Below are 14,661 nucleotides of genomic sequence, written 5' to 3' on the forward strand. Positions count from 1 at the left end.
TATTAGGGAACATGTTATACACCAAACTCAGTTTAAAAAATTCATTTTTAAAGCATAGAAGAAGCAGTGACTAAAGTCCTGTCAGACTGTATTGAATACTCACATGTATTTTATTGCAAACATAATATGATTATGCTGTATGTTGTCATAATAATTGGCAATGGTATGGAAGTCAGTCACTGAGTGCTTCATTCATGTGGTAAAAGATGAGAAGGAGTCCAGTGTTTGTTGGGAGTAAACTTGTTTTGCTTTGTGTTTTTCTAAGTAAATTGGTTTTAAAATAATTTTGAGGGATTTTTTTTAAATCAACTATCTTAGGATCCAGATGGCTTTATCTCTCTTTAATGAGATTTGGGCATTCTCCTTAGAAGTGCTGTTTGCTCAGAGCTGTCACAAAGGCTGTGCTTTTTCCTTAAAACTTGATGCTAGAACAACAACGATAGGGGATACTAAGTTGTGATCAGCATCACAGAAGGGTGTGTTAATTCAGATTAATTAGGCTCCAGAGCTGAAAGGTAGTACGTGAGACAAGAGAGTACATGAAAACTGAGTCTGAAGGCCAGCAAATAGTTTTAGGGTAGTGAGGAGGTACAGCTTAGTTGCTCATCCATGCCCTAATCCTACCTCATGCAGGACATGTCGCCAGGCCCCAGCAGCTGCCATGTGGCCAGAGCTGGTTGTTGTGTGTAAGTAGGGTAAAACTGCTCCACTTGTGGCAATAACCCTTAAAAGAGCAGGCAGGATAGGTAACAGGAAAGGGGTGTTTCTTCTGCTGCAACTTCAAGACGTTTCTTACTGACCTAATTGCCAATGCCATACAGGACAAGACCCTCTTAAACTGGTTTCTTTTAAGATCCAGACCATATGTGCTCTGCAGCATCCTGAGAGAGAATTTTTTGGTGGCTGGTGCATTCACAATAGGTATGCATTTCTGTTATGATGAAGTGAATTTCACCTCATACCACCTCACACGAGCTCAACAGCTGAAAAAATGTTGCCTGTACCAACTTTTCATCTTCCATCAAATTCATATTGTAAGGCTCACCTACTTAGCTTCAGATTCCTGCCAAATCAGCACCAACACACACACACACCCTATTCATCACCGTTCTTTCACCTTTACATATATCCTGCACTTTTGCCAGTTTGAGTCCCAATCGAGCCCTTGCTGACTTCATAGTACGTGTTATAGCCATATGCTTCCTGCCTTCTCAGGCCTCCATAGCTTCTCTCACACTATTCATGTGTCTGTCCTGTCAGTCCCTGTGCCAGTCATTTTCCATTTCTTCACTTGAGGCCATATTGCAAGATCTATATTTACCAGCTGTGGTGTCATCTAGCAGCGTATGATGGAATTGTTGCTGTCTTTCCTCAGCAAGACATAGTGATACGTGCATGAGTATATTCTAATACTCATAAGTATTCTCATAAGTGAATTCTTAGGTCAGGTATTAGAATCGTTGCAAAGCGTGGATTCTCTAAGTGCTTTTCTCCTTAATATTCCAATTGCTAATTATGCAGCTAATCATCATTTAAAAACAAAGTTGCATGTAAAGAATCTGTTCATCCTTTTGATGGCTTGCTAAACAATAAAGGATGCATTAGCTGCACGTGACCAAACAAAATCAGAAAAGGAAAATTTTCATAGCTACAGGGTACCTAAAAATTGTTTTTTTCAAAACTTGTATGAATTTTTCTCAGCGTACTTTACACACTGGGATGGAAAATCTATTCATGCAACAGTGCCCAGTGCTGAAATTGGGACTGATTTACCTTGTATTTAACCCTCCATAAGGAATCCTAAGGTCTCCACTGTGACTTTTGTGACTTTTATCCACTCTGCTGCTTTAGCAGTTGAGCGTTTTTAACCATGAAAATCTTGAAGATACAGATGTGCTTTGCCACACCTCTTTCTCTGTAGGGAATAGTAGAATGGGAGAGAAAAGATTTCCTGTACCAAAGCCGTTAATCAGAAACTGGGCCTTTTTATATTCTCTACAATGAAAAAAATGAAAAGGATAGTCTTCACATTCCTAATATTCTTGGGTAATATGCCTGAAGGCACACAGCAGCCTAACCTTAGGAAAATACACTCTCCAAATTTTTACAGCCTTTTTATGCCTTGTACCAGAGAAGGAAAAGAGCACGCAGATATGGCTCTTCCTTGATGAGCCATTTTATTCCTTTGATACTCTGTGCTGAAGACAACAATGCCATGCTCTTTCAACAGGCATTGTGAAGTGTTGGCCATCCTCCTTCAAACAGTGAGGTATTTGCATTTCTCTTGATCATGTGTCCCAGAGCTAAGTTCAGTGGGTTGAGGAAGTATTGTTTAAGTGCAATTGATCTAAAAATATATCAAAAGGAAACAATTGTATATGAACAAACTATGGAAAGTCTTTATATAGTTTTGTTGATGTCTGTAAATACATAAACAAGGAAGCAAGACCTTATGACATGGTTATTTCTGGAAAAGCAGAAGGTCTGACTGTGTTACTGCTGCACAATGCACAGAGCCAGGAGGTTGCTCTTGAAGAAATTGAGGGGGATTAAGAACCCCAAAATTAGAACTGTTTCCGCAGTCTTAGGAACTCTGCTCTGGGTTTGCTTCCATGCAAATAAATGGCAAATCAGATATCAATCTGTTTGATCGAATTTAAGATTTCTGCTTCCCTCCCCCTTTTTAATCCAGATCCATTTCCTTTCCTTTCCTGCTTTGATCATAAGCCTGAGAGGATATGGTACTCTTTAGTGATTAATGGCAGATCTCAACAGAGCATATTCTAAGGCCACTGATCTCTGCTGACTTCCACAGAAGAAAGAATAAAATGTACTTACTGCATATGCAGAAATAAATAAATCTGAAAGGGTCTGCTAGGTCAGTTAACTTGCTCCCTGTGTCATAGGTCATTATTACCCAGTAACCCCTGTACTGAATATTTGGTGTTCAGTTGCAGCAGTAAGCATCTACGTATGTGCTCAGCTGCAGTGCCCAAAGTGGTATCCAGGCTTGAAGACCTCAAGAACTAAAATTCACATGATAATTGAAGTTATAAATAACTTGTTATTTAATATGCCTTGTTTCCTACCTGAACTTTGTGTTTACACTCAAGAACCCTCTAGGGGCCTGTATTTCTGTGACATATTAAGTCAAACTAGTTAATTAATTTAACAAATGGACTGTAAGTCTTTGAACATCTTTCTGTAAAACGTTTTCTCTTCATTTTGTATACTTTTTATGTTCTATTTTGAAAAAGCCAAGATGTGAAACTTGATGTGGTATTTTGCTGTGTGTTTCACTGGTGTTGCATGTAGTTATATAAATCTGTTTTGCTGTTCACCACTTATCTGTACATGCTAGGATCATCTGAGGTTTTTTTGCTGCAACATCAGCTGGTTGTCACCTCTAATAATAAATACTTCCCAGACCATGTGTTTTTGAGAGAGGAGACTTGCTTGCTGGTGGAGCTTTTAGGTTTGATCCCTATGTGTTTGATTGTATTAATGCATGTTTAATTTGAGTGGCATTAGTTTGTTAACTGATTCAAGTCATTCTGCATGACTGTTTTCTGCCCTTGTCTTCACTTATATTTTAATTAATCTCACAAATTTTACTATTATAGATGTAGGTATTTATTTCCAAGTCACTGATGAAAATGATAAGCCTTAAAGCATGTTCATATTACTAGTCTATGTTTATTATTACATTTCTGGCTTTTTCTGTTGTTAGTCCATTTAACACATCTTCTTCACCTTGTGTCATGCTAATTTTCATCACTGGAATGTTGCACGCCGTTGAGTCAAGTGCACTCCATGAATACACTACATCTACACTATCACTTCTTTCTCACCAAGCAATGTAATGACTTTGTGTTACAAGATATGTTTGCCACACAACTGTTGACTGATATCAGTTACATTCCCGTACTTTATTTCTTTATGAATTTAATTTTATAACAGCTTTCCCGTTTTATTATCTGGAAGTAACGTCAGACTAACTAACCATTAGCTGTCTGAGTCATCCTGCCGGCTTTGTTTGTGTTGGCACAAACCTGAGCGCTTTTCCACGGAAATGGAATTTCTCTAGAATGCCTTCACTTACGAAAACAAACATGATTCGTTCTAAGGCCTTCTTAGTCTTATTTCTCAGGTGTCAGGCAGATGGATTGGCTGATTTTGGAAGGCTTGTTTCTAGTACCTGTTGTATAACATCCTGCTTGGTTACTAAGTGAGTGGGTAATACTTCGTCATCGTCATGTGACATAAGAACTTCTTTCCAAATATAGCATAGAAATATTTCTAATAGTTTTTTTTAATTTATTTTCTGCATCACTTTTAAGAATTTTTATCATTTCCAACTGGCAAAGGGGTTTGTGTTACTGCTACGACTAGTGGAGTCTTGATAACACTTTTAACATTTTTCAAACTGCGTTGGTACTGTCAGCTATGGCCTTTCTGCTCATGTTTCTAGCTTGCCTTGTCACTTCTTGCTCTTCATGACTCCTAATTCATATGGATTATTGCTGTTTCTTTTCAATCTTCATTTATTATGTAGTATTTTTACTACTAACTGCTGCTGACACTTGGGCAGTGAAACAGGACACCATTTGTAGCCAAAATTATGCTGTTCTTAGCAACAGAATCACGATTTCTTGATCATCCTAAGAATTCTTCCTAAATAAACAACAATAACAGAAAAACTTCTCACTTGATTTTTCCACCTGAGTTTAAGTCATCATTTTAACTACTCTGTTAGGATACTTTAGTTGCAAGTTACTGACAGCTGTAACACATGTACCACACTCATGGCTTTATACTGGAGTATCTCCGGTCTCTCCTGCTCATTCTGCCCTTTCTCTGATGGTCTTTTTTCTATTTTCTTCTTTTTCTCTCTTTTTTTTTTTTCCTTCAAATCAGGCAAATCATTGCATAATAGTCACTAATGATAATGGCATTGTACTGTCGTTCTTTTCCACTAGTGATAATTTAATACCTCTTCCAGTCTCAATACGTAAAGCCTTGAAAAATGTCATCTTCTAGTACTTCTTACCACAATAATTCAGTGTCTTCAAGGAATGCTGAAGCATGCACCATGTTTGCCTACTTAACAGCTTCCTCAGGGGCTGCTACTTTAACATTCTTCAGCTTATCTCCAGCTGGAGATACATATTATATATATTATATCCATACTGACAGCTGCCTTGTCCATGCACTCCCATCCTCCAGGCCATTCAGTCTGGCCACCAAGCCGTTAGTGTGACACCATGCTGACAGCTCACCTGTTTGCTGCTGGTGTTTTCCAGCTCTGTGGGAGCAATGCAATATGTCAGGGAAGTGGAGAAAGAGGGACCATCCTCCTTTAGAGGTTTTCTAAGAGGTGGGCTTACCATGGGGAGTGGATTTTTACAAAAGCCCTATTGGTGAAGTCTCCCCCCACGTCGTGTTATCCACCTGACCATACTTAATCAGTGTGTTCTGGAAGTGTTACTACAAAACAGAGACTTCAGATACCACAATGTGAGGTTCTCTATGCAAGTTTTGACCAGCGTGCCTTCCACACTGATATACCAGCAGAAATAAAAAATAAATCTCATTTTTCTGACTTTTTTTTTTTTTTTTTTTTTCACAGCATGTCCTCCTTTTAAATTCATGCATTTCCTTTTAATTTCATGCATTTTACCTCTGTGACTGAAACTCATCCATATTTGGAAGATGCATCATCTTTTTATTCTAAGCAGTTGTGTGCTTTACTTTCTTATTTTAGAATAGAGTGTGGTAAATTCAATTTGATGAGAGCATTGAGACAACCAGAGCACCTGTGTGTAAATTTTAGTGATGTTAAAGATTGCTCTCCAGGAGCTTACTGCATATTTTGTGTTGAGTGTTCAATTAGTTTCAGTGTTTAGAAGCAGCAGCAAGTTGGAGGTGGTAAACAAAAAATGTGACTTAAGCAGGCATCATTGCTTCAGTGTTTTAAATTAGATGCCTGCAGGGCCCTTAGTGCAGTCTCTCCTTTGACTTCTTCATGAAATAAAATTGCTGTCACTGTAGGCTCTCCTGTCTGCAGCAGGTATGACCAGCAAAACCTATGTGTTTCCTTAAAATATGTAAGTTGCAATAAAAACTTTCAAATTTTAGTTGAGTTTAGTAATATTCCTGCTTAAGCCTGCTGCTAGCATGGGCTAAAGAAGAATCCAGAAGTAAAGAGTTATTTCTTTCTGTTTTTTCTGGTTTTCATCTCTAGAAAGCAGAAATACTGATAGATGATGAGCAGAGAAGAGAGCTGACAAATTTTAACTGCACCTATTCCCTTATGGGCTTACAATCTCTTTTGTAATGAGGAAGGAGAAGAGCACTAATCAAAAGAAAGCAGAATGTACAAATAACCTTAAATCCAGGCTTTTCTCTTCCTAATTCATGGTTTAGTACTCTGTTTAAGTGGGCCTCTTATTATACAGATTTCACCTAATATTTTCCAGTGACAGATTCAAAACCCAGTGATGACTGAGTGTCATGCATTTAACCTGTGGCTTTGGTCATGCTGCTAAAGAAATCTTTAGATCTCATGAGTGCATAAGAACACTTATTTCCTTTCTGAATAAAGATCACAGAAGCACTTTGTGTAAAAACAAGTATAGTCCTACTGGAGCAGCAGTATTTTATTCGACATGATAAATACAGAAAAAGTGCTAAGAAAGGGTCACAGTGATGGAGCTACAGTTTTTCTGAATCCAGACTTGTTTGGATGTTTTGAAAGAGAAAATAAAATTGTCACATGGTTGCTGATTACATAGTGAGTGAATTGTTTCTAACTGTGTGTGCTTGGGGAGATAGACTGTGCAGCTGGGAAATCCCCAGCATGTGACTGGTACAGCTGTGCTTGATAGCATGATTCAGCTTTACTGTAGACCTGAGTATTTCACCGTGTTGCATCTGTACCTGTGAGTGTCTGCCTGTTGCAGCATTCAAGTAGCTGCCAAACGTTGCTGGTCTTTCAGAGTTTGCATCAGCATTTGAACGCCCAAGGTGCTTGAACTGTGCTAATCTTTCTTTTGTTGACAGAGAATGAGGAAACAGAGTCCCAAGTGCAGTGAAGAAGAAAATTTTCTGTAATAGTGAATACAGTATCCTTAAGTCATTTGTGCATTCCTGACAAAGGACAGAAAGAAACGGTTAGGAAAAGCAGAAGCTAGGACTTCTGCTTTTCTCCAAGCTATTTTTGTGCTTATCCATCCACATCTTGTTCCTGTGTTTTCTCCCCTTGTGGCATCTTGTCAGCAATTGAGCTGGTGAGTTCTTTGGGATAGCAGCTCTTTGTTACTTGCTGGTACAGTGCCAAGGTTAACAGGACTCAATTTCTTATGAGTTCTATAAGATTCTTTGTAACACAAATTTTTTATTTCAACTCATGGTTTGTTGGATGACTCATTCAGACCTAGTGTGTTGTGTGTGTCAAAGCTGTAGGCTGTTGGTTGTGCAGAGTGTCCCATATTCATCTAGGAGAAGAGAGATGCTCTGTGGCTTTGATGTGACTCCTGTTAGGGCTGTAGAGCTGCCATCCAGAGCTGCATGGTTGGAGGTTTGGTTCATTAATAATTGCAAAGCATCACTGTGATGATTTTGCCTGTTCTGTAGTCAGACTTTTTCACAATTCAGCCATTTCCTGGAAGGTTTTTAACACACTTTTGTGTTTCTTGCAGATATGAACCTATAGCCCAACCTGATAGTGAGCAGCCATGTTCATGATGTTGCAAGAAACCACCTCTCCTTGGATTTAGGAAATCAGTTATATGGTTTCTGAAATACTGTGATCCCTGACCAGAGTGAGTTACTAAGAAATAATATAAATAGAACATAATAATTCAGTTAGAAGGGACCTACAGGGACTACTGAGTCCAACTGCCTGACCATATCTGGGCTAACCAAAGGTCTCCTCTGTACTGGTGAGGCCACACTTCAAGTACTGTGTTCAGTTTTGGACTCCTCACTGCAAGAAAGACATTGAGGCCCTGGAGCATGTCCAGAGATGGGCAACAAAGCTGTGAGGGGTCTGGAGCACAAGTTTTATGGGGAGTGGTTGTGGAAGCTGGGTTTGTTTTAATCTGGAGAAGAGGAGGCTCAGGGAAGACCTTATCACACTCTACAACTGCCTGAAGGAAGGTTGTGGTGAGGCAGGAGTTGGCCTCTTCTCCCATGTAACTAGAGATGGCCCTACAGAGAATGACTTCAAGTTGCACCAGGGAAGATTCAGGTTGGACGTTTGAAAACACTTCTTCTCTGAAAGAGTGGTCAGTTACTGGAATGGGCTGCCCAGGGAGGTGGTGGAGTTGCCGAGCCAGAGGTGTTCAAGGAACTTTTAGATGTTGTATGGAGTGTCACGGAATTAACTGGATCAGTTTATGCCCGTGACAGGGGGCAGTATGCCCCTGCCCTCCCCACCCCCCACCTGGGCCCACAAAAAGGGAAGGAAGGGGGAAAAGGAAAGAAACAGCGGCAACAATCTATGGAGGTAAACTTATTTTACTAACTATGATATCGGAATACAAAATAATACAATATAATACAATCTAATTGAAATTGAGACTAATGAATGAAATAAGATATGAGAGAGAGTTCCCGAGACCGAGTCAAACCTGAAAAAGCTTGGAACGGCTAGGAAAGCACCCTCCAGCACCCACTGCCAGGCAGTAAGAGACCGCCCCCCCCGGAAGGGTCAGATCCCGTGACTTCCGCAATGTATAGGGATAGGTACGTAGAGTTAGAATATTAACTTCTTGTTAATATCCTTGTCACAGGATGGAGAACATGCTCCCTTTCCAGATTTCCATGTCTGTATGCAAGTGCCATAGTTTCAGAACATGATACTTCCCCAGATATTAAAATATGTAAAACGGAGTTGGGAGCAGGGCCTTTGTGACAACCCGCAAGAGCCAAAGCATCAGCTTCTCTCATGCTTTTTTGTTACTAGCACTAGGTTTGTCAAAGCTGCTACAGCTGGGGTTTGGGGAGGGCAGGCAGGGAAAAACACATCCCAGGTAAAATTCTGAAGCAAAATAAGTCACCAGAAATTGTGATTGGGATGGTGCAAGAGTCTGGTTTTGATTTGTTTTGTTTTGTTTTTCCACAGCGAAGCTGACATATTTGTGCATGCTACATTCTGCTTAGTCATTTGGCTAAGGTTTCATGTTCTCCATGGCCACCATATTGCATAACATAGAGGCATTTAACCAACCTCACATGCTTTACCACAGTGTGATAAGTCACTTGACATTATGAGGAACATGGCATAGTAATTTAGGGACCTTTTCTTTTTTCTTCCCCCAAAAAGTAGACGATTTCGTGTTTGTGGTATTATGTTAGCAGTTCAGGGAAGTGATGCTTTATTTTTCCCCCAGAGCAGATACAATACGTTCTGTTATGCTGCAGGCTTTCGTCATGCTGACATGTCAGCATTTCGATTCTCACTTGGAAATGCACCTTTTAGGGCTGAAAAAGCAACATAGGCCAACTTTGGCATTTAGTTCATTGTTACCGAACATTCTGGCTAACAGAACATTAAAGCTAGAGAATTCCCTGTAACTTCAACTAGAGCAGACAGTCTTGAGATATCAATACTGATGCCAGTGTGATCTTCATCTGCTAGAGGTGCTGCTTGGTACTTGAGACAGCCAACAACTTTCTCATAAATCATGTAGACCAAACCTTTAACACTTAGAAATGCAGCCCCAGCAAAGCTGTGATCTAGCAAGGGCACTCCATGGGCATAAACATCATACATCTGGGTACTGCTGTTGGGAGTGAAGGAGGGAGAGACAGTCCTATTAGCAACATCGGGTATTTTACTTAAAAGAAGTTGGAAGCCAAAGCCTAGCAAGAAAAAGTACCACTAAACTTCTCTATGATGCTTAACAACAGAAAGCTAGCCAATTTCATGGATACATTTCTGGACTGAGGCACCTCTGGTTTCTTCTAATGACGAGTATAATTACAGGTCCTCTGACCTTTAGCTGCCTTAATGCTGGCATCCAGGCTTGAAAGTTGTGCATTGTGCTAAGGGAGTTTGAGTTCTCTTACTACACCTACAAGTGGAATGCCAGTCCGATGTGCTCAGTAATGAAAACAAACACTGAGTTGAACAAATGGAAGCACTGTTGGACACAGGGGCTCAGTTTAACTTTGGCATCATAACTTTGTTCTTATAACGCCATCTTGAAGGAGTTTTTCAAAATGGAAGAAATCTGTTTTCCAGCCTTTCTTCTTCGGATAATGTGAGATCAATATATATGGAACTGAATGGATTTCATATGTTTTGTAGTTTACATCTTTGGAATTATCCCACAGCATCACTGCTGAGTATTGTTTCATTCCTGCAGATCTATTCCTATATTTTCTACAGATAAAGGAATATTTTAAAACTTTATTTGAAATATGAACTGACAATAGTCATAAGAGAGAGAATGCCTCTGTAAAGTGTCTATAGTTTTCTGCCATTGAATATGCAGGCATTATGCAATGCTCAATCTTAAAATTGATTTTGTCCCTTCCTAATAGGCACAGTGTTTGTCTCTTGCTAGATGCAGATTAACAATATTTAAGGGGGAAAAAATAGGACTATCAATTCCCCTTCAATTTGTCTTTACAATTATTGGCATAAATTCTCTTCCCATGATTGAGTTAAGTTGTTTGTTTCATACATACTCAAGGGGAAGATGCAGCTGCATTCATGTGTTTGTGTGTTATTAACTGTTCAGGTGAGCTTTGCAGAAATCAGGAAGTTTTACTGATACACTTTATTTTATGTAATCTTATGTTACAGAAATTGTACTGTGAGAGAGACGTGCATATCAACAATTCTGGAAACAAAAATGCACACAAACTTCTTGGGCACTTGGAATAATGGACAATACTAAATAGTTGTGAGGACAGGGAAATGTATGCAGCTGAGTTTGGGAGCTAAAACAAGAAACACAGGGTAAGTAGGAAGTTTATCTTGGATAAGCATAGAGAAAAGCTGTGAGTGTAGGGCCGTATCCCACTTTACCAGCTGGGGGCTCTTGTAAGCCGTCTCATTTGTTTGGTTGCACAGCTGGAAAGTGTCAAGCTCTGTAAAACCAGTTGTTAGTTTTATCTTGAGAGTAAAGCTGATAAATAAATTGGAGGGAAAAGAAGAAAAACAAACAAAGTGTAAAGTCAGTTCTAGTTTCTACCTTCTCTCTGTGGGAGGTTTCTAGCCCTTCGGCTAGACTGCAAGTTGAGTGCCTGCCTTTGGCACAGCTGAGAGCCCCAAATGATGAGCACAGCCTGCAAACAAGAGTGGTATCAATGGAGGAGGTTTCTGTGCTCCTAGCAGCAGAGGTGTGGGGGAAGTTTTGCACTCCTTGCCTGGCTGCCCCATTCTGTTCCCCAGCTGTGGCAGAGGCTGAGCCAAGTGTCCCTGCGCTGTGCTGCAGCTGGTGAGGCAAGGCCAGCGAGCGAGGTGAGCACGGGGTAGGATAATGATCAGTTAACAGTACTCACTGAAACTGGTAGTAAAAGCTAATTATCATTTGTGAAACTGGTAGTAGTAAATCAGTTACTATGTTTAATTAAAAATCCATGCTGACGTCTTCTAACTGGAAGGATCTCCAGAACTCTAAGTTTTGTCTAGGTGCTCAGGTAAAAGTGATAAGAGCTGAACAATTGAGATGGTGCCAAAGTTTAAATGTGCACTGGCAGTGATTAAGGATTGTGTTCAGCTTCCCCCTGGGGAGTGGATTCACAAATAGTTCCTTCTCACAGTAGTGCCATCCACTAGATGGTCCTTCTTGCTTGCTTCCCACCCGTACCTGTATGTTATTTTGTCTCAGTTTGTGTGACTGCACAGTGATTTAGACTGGGAAACAAATTCAACTCGAATTTATTCATTCATCTACTTATTGGGGGGTTATTTTCCTCGCTACAGTTTAGTTTGTGCCTTTACCAGCAGCTATCCTGGCATAAGTAAGGCTGTGGTGTAAGGTGGGAATAAACTGGAGGGAACAAGGTGTTAAAGCCAGTACTGTTGTTGAAAGAGATGTTTGTGAAAATACACCTTGTTTTGGTACAGAGCAGCCAGAAAGAGGGTGTAGCTGAGTTCCCTAGGAATTACTGGGTTACATGTGATCACTTTTGCTCAGAACAGAGACCTGGATTTGAGTGCCTGTGAACCTCCATTCTTCTCTGTAGTAGACTAAACAGAAATCTCATTGCCTCTGAATTCTGTTCTGTTCTGGGGTTCTGTTCTAGACTGAAGTGGATGTAAATCAATTCATGGAAAGGAGGAAAAAAAAAACAAACAAATTTACACTGAAATGTTCAGTATGATGCTGTTGTTCCTCAGTGCAGTCATCTTGTCCTTTCCCCCACTGTGCCCTGGCATTGTTGCAAGAGGAGATGCTGCTAATGGCCCCTCATGCTGCACAGATGTAAATCCCTTCTATGTATTCACCTCAAATCTGCCATTTCTTGTACTGTAAATCACATCACTTGTGCGCTTTGACAGCTGTGAGACATGCCATTCCCTCCTTTCCTGTTTGTCTCACAACTTTCCCAGAGCTGTAGTTCCCTCGGGTAAAGACATTTCTTGCCTTACTTTTTTGAGGTGTAACGCTGGAAGATTTTGATCGAGTGCTTTCTACTTACAGTTCTCACAGTGACATAAGCATTTCAGCATTTCTTGTACAGAAAAATAGACATAGATGAACAGATTGACCAAGTCGCTTGATCTCCATCAGAGTTCGGAATAGTTCAGTAGCTCTCCTTGCTTCAGGCCATTGCCCAAGTCACACACATTTTAGCATGGGACTGTTCCTTACATAAACTTAATTTGCTTATTTTTACATATTTATGTTATACCTCTGTCGTACATATTTTTATTAATTTGGGCTAATTTGGTCCTTAAAAATAATTAATGAGAGACAACCAAATTCTCCTATATGTCCAGCTGCATCTCTTTTTTCACATCTGAGGTAACACTCACTCTTATCACATCTCTCATTCCAATCCTCTTCATCCTGTGCTGCCATTGCAGAGGTTCTCAGAGTTGTTCTGATATTTGTCCACTTGCTGATATTGCAGAGCTCTCTTCACCTGGACCCTGAAGAAAACAGGTCATCTCCGCATCAGAAATTGGCAGGAACTTTTACACAGAAGTTGATGCCGTGATTCAGAAATATAAATGGAATCAGAATTGTGCCTTGGTCCCTGGAAGAGAATGTATGCTAAGTAGCAGTTTTGAATCTTAGTAGCTTCTTAACACCCAGCCCAACAGAGGAGCACAGACCCACCATGGACTCTGCTTGGCCACCGGAGCTCACCCTCAGCATTATCACTGCCGTGCCTGTATGCTGGTGCACTTATCCACGCCTCAGTAAAAAAAGTGTGTGCCTTTTTTATCTTTTCATTTTACCACACAGTCCTCTTCGTACAGATTATCCTACTTCTCAGCAGCGCTGCTGCCCTGAGTCTTCTCGGCCCACTGCTGCATTTCCAGTTAGTTACATTATACTGTCCTCTAGTGGTAAAATGCTCTGCTTGCTAGCTCGTATCAGAAGCTGGCAGCTTTCTGGCACTTTTTTCTCTGTTTCTTACACACTAATGCTATTCCAGAAGAGCCAACTTGCCTTGAGAAGGTTGCTTAATGACAGCGAGCATTTAGGAAGAAGTTTTTAACAGACGAACTTTGAAACAAAATTGATTTTAACTGTGATAGTGGTACTTTGCTAACGTAATTTGGTTTCAGGTTTAGTTTTAAGTTTTCTTCCACTGCCTCAGCCATTCCTCTGTGCTGTTTCTGGAACTAGCACGTGGAAGAATATTTGTTGGAAAAGCACAAAACATCGTTAGATTTGAGATATTAAAAATAAATTCTTCATTCAGGGTGGTGGGGCATTGGCACGGCTGCCAAGAGAAGCTGTGGTGCCCCATCTCTGCAGGCACTCAAGGCCAGGTTGGATGGCAGCCCTGCCCACGGCTGGGGTTGGGACTGGGTGGGCTTTAAAGTCCCTTCCAATCCACATTGTTCTGTGATTCTAAGTCAAGAGATTTGAGTTATTGCTCCGTTTCAACTCTATAAAGTTTTGGTGAAACCTTCAATGTCATTTTTCCCTCTGTACGGAGAGGGGAGTGACAGTAATAGCTATTTCATCGTGGTGTTTGTGGGCCACTGATGAAATCAAGATCCCAAATGCAAAGAATTTGCAATGTAGAAAACAGTACTGTATCGCCACTTGTTAGAGGATCCTGTCTCAGAGATGGTGTTTTTATATGTTTGCATTAAATCATGGTGAGTTCTTACCATATGTAAATACCACAGGATTGTAACTTTTCCCTCAGTGAATTACTGCCTATGATAACAGACTTCAAAGCAATTTGGAAGCTAAGGGGAAAAAAATACAACACTAGAAGTGATCTCAAATTTACTTTACTTTTCCTATACATATATTAGAATGTTTTGTTAATACATTTGGACCTACATTAATAAATCATTGATTAATTCGTGTTTAATTGCTGATTTAACCTTTAAATTAAAAAAGGAACAAAACCTGACCTAAAAAGTAATTATAATTTCTAGTTTCTGGTATTCATGTAAGTGTAATAATATACAGAACTAGGTGAAAATTCCATGAATTACCATGTTGATAA

General features: G+C 40.0%; 1 protein-coding gene across 16 annotated transcripts in view; it reads left to right on the forward strand.

The window, feature by feature from the left end:
- PACC1 (proton activated chloride channel 1) overlaps positions 1–14,661 on the forward strand; it is an 80,377-nt gene that overhangs the window by 27,360 nt on the left and 38,356 nt on the right. For 4 of the 16 annotated variants that reach the window (XM_090135070.1, XM_090135068.1, XM_090135073.1 and 1 more), the window contains exons 2-4: positions 7,701–7,823; positions 10,817–10,972; positions 13,096–13,396. The exons of 3 other annotated variants lie outside the window; for them this stretch is intronic. The gene's annotated coding sequence lies outside the window, so the exon portion shown is untranslated. Of the gene's footprint in view, positions 1–7,700; positions 7,824–10,816; positions 10,973–11,370; positions 11,477–13,095; positions 13,397–14,661 lie in introns of those variants that run through there. 9 more of the 16 variants (XM_090135072.1, XM_031595503.2, XM_031595490.2 and 6 more) reach the window with 5 other exon arrangements.

Source organism: Phasianus colchicus, chromosome 2, assembly GCF_987193195.1.
Source record: "Phasianus colchicus chromosome 2, bPhaCol1.hap1.1, whole genome shotgun sequence".
Taxonomy (NCBI): domain Eukaryota; kingdom Metazoa; phylum Chordata; class Aves; order Galliformes; family Phasianidae; genus Phasianus; species Phasianus colchicus.